Below are 6,431 nucleotides of genomic sequence, written 5' to 3'. Positions count from 1 at the left end.
TTTCAGAGGCTTCTTTTGAAGATTCCCCAAGTCAAGCAGGCAAGATGCCTAGATCTTCTGTTATGTTTGACATGTAACATCCTTTTTAGAGGCTCAGAACACCTCCTTGGCTGCTATCTCATGTGTTAGAATCCAATTTGTGGTGAACCTCTTTGGAAGTGGCCCCCTCTTTAAACCCTGTTGCTCTGTCCTGGTAACATTCTCCGAGGAGAGCATGTCTTCTGAGAAGGTAAAGGAAGGGCTGGATGAGACACACAGCTATCCTAGGAGCCGTAGGAAGGCAGAGAAAACCTCCCTTTTGTTTTATTCCTCACTCCTCTATTTTTGTCTTACTTCTGTATATTTTGTTTTACTCCTCACTCCTCTATATTTTGTTTTACTTACTCCTCTATTTCAGAAATTGAAAAAGATCCCCAAGGATCTGTTACTACTGCATTTCCTTCTTGCTCTGTCTACAGCCTGGGCCAGGTAGTCAGGGTCTGGACATGCATCTCCTAAAGGAAGAACTGTGTAGCACCACTGATCACAATGTAACATTTCCATGCTGCATTAAGGGCCTCTCTCTGTAATCATGACTGTACCTGTCTCTTCCTGGGTATTCTTGAAGGGAGATTTTTTTTTTAAATGTGTAAAGAATTGATGTGAGCCAGGAACATGTCTATAGTCCCAGCTACTTGGGCACACGCCTGTAGTCCAGGCTACTCAGGCACACACCTGTAGTACCAGCTACTCTGGAGGCTGAGGCAGGAGGATGACTTGAGCCCAGGAGATGAAGACTGTAGTGTACTGTGATCATGCCTATGGCTAGCCACTGTGCTCCAGCCTGGGCAACACCACCGTTAAAATAAATAAATAAAGGAGTTGGGGAGGACAACCTCACTGGTCTCAGACTTACAGGACCAGATAGATGAGACGGGTATAGGGGTAGCTGAAGTCTGTGTTCATATGAGGAAAAGAAGACCAAGCCCTGGGACTTTGGTTGAATTCCTCCGTGGGGCTGGAAGGCAGTGACCTCCTGTTCCCTATGTGTAAACAAAGATTCCAGGGCATGGTTTTGCACTCCTGTTGTACTCTTTTAGAGGTGGAAAAGAGGTGAATACTGAGATCTAAGAGGAAAGAACAGTCATTCATGTTCTGAGATATGTGCTCTCTCTATTGTTCTCATATACAAAGGGATGGTCTCTTTTTTGGAGCTGATGTCCCTGCTTGGAGGTTAGCCCAAAAACATGGCTCTTGCATTGTTCTAAGAGAAAAGTCTTTGATTTTGGTTCTTCTGATTGGTGTTACCTACTGCCTAATATGTGTTCATTTTTTGACAGAGAGGCAGACTATTGAAAAAGTCTGTGTGAACAGAGAGCAGTTCATTAAGCCCAATGCTTTCAGTAATGTGGCCTTGACCCCTTCTGCTAGCCCCCATCCCATGGAGCATTGCAGGGCTTGGTTATTTAGAGTCCATACATGCAAGCCAGGGAGAAACTTGTTTGCTCAAATGCAAGTTTGCTCAAAAACAGGTTCTGAAGGCTGGCTTAGGGTTACAGGGATGCTGGGTAAGAACACTGTTCTTGTGTCTCTCGCTGGAGAAACCCCTGTTTCTCTGACTCCCTATGTGATCCTCACAATAATGTCTTCTGTGCCACTGTAGGACACAAGGCTCTGGCCAGTAGAGAAGACAGAGAGGTGACACTGGGCAGCAAGCTGAGAGCTCTTTCTAAATAGAGTGAACGAATTCAGTGGTCTAGTTTCGCCATTCTCTGATGAGAAACCAAGGCCAGGCTGAAAAGTGAATTAGATGTGGTGGATTGTGGTAATGGCCTCCAAATAAAGGGGTTATACCTGTGGAAGTGATTTCTCCCCATTTGATCCCTTTTCAACTCTAAATGGCCAGGCCCAGAGCAGAAGTAGGGTTGGGTCTGGAAGGAAGGCTCCAAAGGTTGAAAGCTTCTCCCTGATCAGAAGGAAGTGCATCTTTATAGAATCGTTATGTGTAATGTCAGTAAATCCCTCTTGCTTGACAAGGGACTGGATTCATCTTGCCTTGAGACAGGCCAGTAGTTATCAGTGAGTCAAACCAAAGTGAAAGTTTCAGGAGATGAAACCACATGGTGCAATGCTCGCCATAATAAAATTCCTTAAAGATAAAAAAGCTAATGTTATAGCAATGAAAAAGACTGAAGCAAAACCACATTGAAATACGTCCCATTCCAGGGGAGGAATTCTTTGCGTAACACTCTAAATCAAAGGAAGGAATCATCACCTTCCTTATTCTACCTCTGCCTTGTTCACCAGGCTGCCCAGTGCTTACCATGCAGAAAGCAGTCAGCTGTACTCTGGAAGTTTCTGTTCTTTCCTGGGGCTTAGGATATTCTGGGAGCTGTCTGAGCCTTGTGCCTCAGGCTTATCAGGTGATATAATCTTCCTGTTCTGGGTTGCTTGCTGGAGGACTAGGAAGTGACATTTATAAGACACAGGCGGTGTTAGCATCCATGTGTGGTCTTGGTCTAAACCAGCTCTTGAACAGGTTAAAGCAAACAGCAATAACAAAACGAAAACTACCCACACTGAGCATTTTGATCCCAGTAATATTTCAAATATTGTCCTTCTGCATATGTTCTATCCATATTTGATTCCAATATACATTATTAAGCTTTCTTGGGTACTATTTTTCTGGGGCTCTTGCATGAAGGTGGTGCCTGTCTCATGATCCTTAAAGGAGAGAGGCTTTTTTCATCCAAAGCTGGAGTGTTGGGAACTGGGGTGGGAGAGGCACTTTTTGGAATTCTGAGAGAATCATATCTGTGTATATATGTATTGAGTGGGGAAGGATGGGGGTTGGCAGGGGTTGAGGGAGGTGGGAACAAACAATGGGTATGGGAGCAGGCAGTCACCTCGAGTCACCTGGGTCCGTCGTCGTCCTTCTGTACGGTGTTGGATTTATGTACACAGTATAACACTTCCTGTGTGAGTTCATGTACCTATCTGTGAGTGCTTTGGTGTATGGAGCCTCAGTACACTCCAAGGGCATTAAAGTCAAGAACTAGAACCTGCGTGCTGCGCCTTTCTTTTTTAGAGATGTGCGCTCATCCCTTCTCTGACCCCCACTTTGTCAGCAAATATTTTTTATTTCTGCTTAAAATGTGGTATGTTTGGGGATGCTCCACACAACAAGACAGGCTTTTCCCTGAGACCAGCAGCTGAACTTCTGCCCTGAAAGGGAGGTGGGGCCTCTTGAGGACCCTGCTGGAGTTACTCTAGACTTGTCTCTGTTTCAGGTAGGCAAGTGCCCACCCCAGCCTAGGCAAAATCTCTGTCCTCTTCTGTTGGGAGTTCTCCAAGGAAAGAAGAGACTACAGGTGCAGTCACGTGTGTGGCTCACAACCATATCAGGTAGTTCTAAAATAAATTCCGCCTGTCATATCACCACTTCCTTTTCAACAGGGAAATAAGTGCTCTAAATTTATGTGAGCCTCAGTGGTTAAGACCCTTTCTTGGCTGGGCGTGGTGGCTCATGCCTGTGATCCCTGCACTTTGGGAGGCTGAGGCGGGCAGATCACAGGGTCAGGAGATCGAGACCATCCTGCTAACACAGTGAAACCCCGTCTCTACTAAAAACAATACAAACAATTAGCCGGGCATGGTGGCGGGCCCCTGTAATCCTGGCTACTTGGGAGACTGAGGCAAGAGAATGGTGTGAACCCAGGAGGCGGAGCTTGCAGTGAGCCAAGATCGCGCCACTACACTCCAGCCTGGGCGACAGAGCGAGACTCCGTCTCAAAAAAAAAAAAAAAAAAACCCTTCCTTAAGGAAAATGGACGTAAGTTGCCCTTCCTTTGAAAGTGGAGCTTGACACCTTCCTGGCTAATGAGCGTCCTCATCAAGATGCCCCTTGGAGTCACGTCATGAATTAATGCAGAAAGGTGAGTTCCGAAGCTCCAAGTAGCTTCATACCCTCCAATTGCTTCCCTTAAATCTGATTATTCTGGGTTTTAAACAAAAACACTGCATCATCTGTGCCAAATATATTCCCTGACCTAATTACTGAGCACAGTCACATAGTAATAGTACACTAACAATACAGGCTGGAAACTGAAGCTCATAGAGGTATAGTTTCCCCAAGAGTGCAGAGCTAGTAAGTGGAAGAGTCAGCATTCAAACCCCGAGCCCCTTTCTGAAATCCTCAGGGTGTTCAACAGCATGATCCTCCCTTCCTCCTGAAAGCTAAGTATCCTCCTTCCGAGGTTCAGGGCTTGACTCTGCCTGACCTGTGAAGATTTGGAAAGCACATATCTAGGACAAGTATTAGGAAGTCTTCGGCCGGGCGCGGTGGCTCAAGCCTGTAATCCCAGCACTTTGGGAGGCCGAGACGGGCGGATCACAAGGTCAGGAGATGGAGACCATCCTGGGTAACATGGTGAAACCCCGTCTCTACTAAAAAATACAAAAAATCTAGCCGGGTGAGGTGGCGGGCGCCTGTAGTCCCAGCTACTCGGGAGGCTGAGGCAGGAGAATGGCGTAAACCCGGGAGGCAGAGCTTGCAGTGAGCCAAGACCCGGCCACTGCACTCCGGCCTGGGCAACAGAGCGAGACTCCGTCTCAAAAAAAAAAAAGAAAGCCTTCATATTTCAGGAGAGCATTCTAGGAAGAAAGGAAAAAAAATCTCCCATAGATGTTGTATTAGTCCATTTTCACACTGCTGGAAAGAACTACCTGAGACTGGATAATTTATAAAGAAAAGAGGTTTAATTGACCCACAGTTTGCATGGCTGGGAGGCCTTGGGAAACTTATAATCATGGCAGAAGGCGAAGGAGAAGCAAGGCACGTCTTACATGGTGGCAGGAGAGAAAGTGGGGAGGCCAGGTGTGGTGGCTGATACCTGTATAATCCCAGTACTTTGGGAGGCCGAGGCAGGCAGATCACAAGGTCAGGAGATTGAGACCATCCTGGCCAACATGGTGAAACCCCATCTCTACTAAAAAACAACATATAAAACAATTAGCTGGGCATGGTGGCACGCACCTGTAATCCCAGCTACTCGGGAGGCTGAGGCAGGAGAATTGCTTGAACTCAGGAGGCGGAGGTTGCAATGAGCCGAGATTACACTACTGCACTCCAACCTGGAAACAGAGTAAGACTCCATCTCAAAAAAAAAAAGAGATTGGGGAAATGCACTTTTAAACCATCAGAGCTCATGAAAACTCACTATCACAAGAACAGCATAGGGAAAATCTACCTCCATGATCCAATCACCTCCCTCCAGGTCCCTCCCCTGACAAGTGGGGATTACAATTCAACATGAGATTTGGGTGGGGACACATAGCCACACCGCATCAAATGTGTAGCCCTAAGTAGCCCCTTTGTTAAGGGGGTAGATGGGGCTCCCAATTTACTGACCTGAATGAGGGACACATCTACTAGGTGAAGGAGGCCCTGCTCACAGGGTGATGAATGGGATATGACAGAGTAGGTGAGTCATGGCTCCTTGGCTGGACCCCAGGAGTGGGATGATCTGGAACCATCTGAGTTAATGAGACTCTGGAAGCCCTGCAGGTGTCCCTGCATAGGCAAGCTGTATAGCCTACTTCCGAAATCAGAAGCGTAACAGAATGGGAGGCTCCTTAGTGTAGTTCAGGGGATGCCGTGTGCCTGGCTTGGGACTCGTGGCCCTTGGACTCAGATCTCTATACTGCCAAGTGTCCCTTCATCATTCTTGTGTAGATGACCTCTTCACTAGCTTTACTTAATTTTGGTTTGTTGAACTTACAGCATGTTCCCTTAGCTTTTATTTACTTACCTTTAGCTTTCTTTTAATTCCTTACCATTCTGTTTTTCCTATCATGGACTTTAGCTTAATTTCCCTGTTTTTTAAACATAATTTTAAATTTTATTTATTTATTATTATTATTATTATTTTGGAGACAGTCTTGCTCTGTTGCCTAGGCTGGAGTGCAGTGGTGCAATCTCAGCTCACTACATCCTCCGCCAGCTGGGTTCAAGCAATCCTCCTTCGTCAGCCTCCCAAGTAGCTGGGATTACAGATGTGCCACCACGCCTGGCTAATTTTTGTATTTTTAGTAGAGATGCGGTTTCACCATATTGGCCAGACTGGTCTCGAACTCCTGAACTCAGGTGATCTGCCCGCCTTGACCACCCAAAGTGCTGGGAGTACAGGCATGAGCCACCACGCCAGCCTAGTAGTTTTTGTTCTGAGCTAGGATAGTTACGTGCTTTTCTTTTCCCTTCCCCAGTCATGTCTACAGTGATCTTATTTATTAGCTGTGAACTTAGATACCTCATTTTTTCTCAGGTGAATACCTGCTTCTAATATCTAAATGCAAAGGAAGACTGACAATATTATTATAGAATTCATAGATGTGCATTATCTAGGTAGATTTAAAGGACAGAATTTTGTGTCTTCTTCCAAAATACACCCCCG

The sequence above is a fragment of the Trachypithecus francoisi genome, unplaced genomic scaffold (assembly GCF_009764315.1).
Source record: "Trachypithecus francoisi isolate TF-2019V2 unplaced genomic scaffold, Tfra_2.0 Lachesis_group4, whole genome shotgun sequence".
Classification (NCBI taxonomy): domain Eukaryota; kingdom Metazoa; phylum Chordata; class Mammalia; order Primates; family Cercopithecidae; genus Trachypithecus; species Trachypithecus francoisi.
This window is presented reverse-complemented; position numbering follows the sequence as displayed.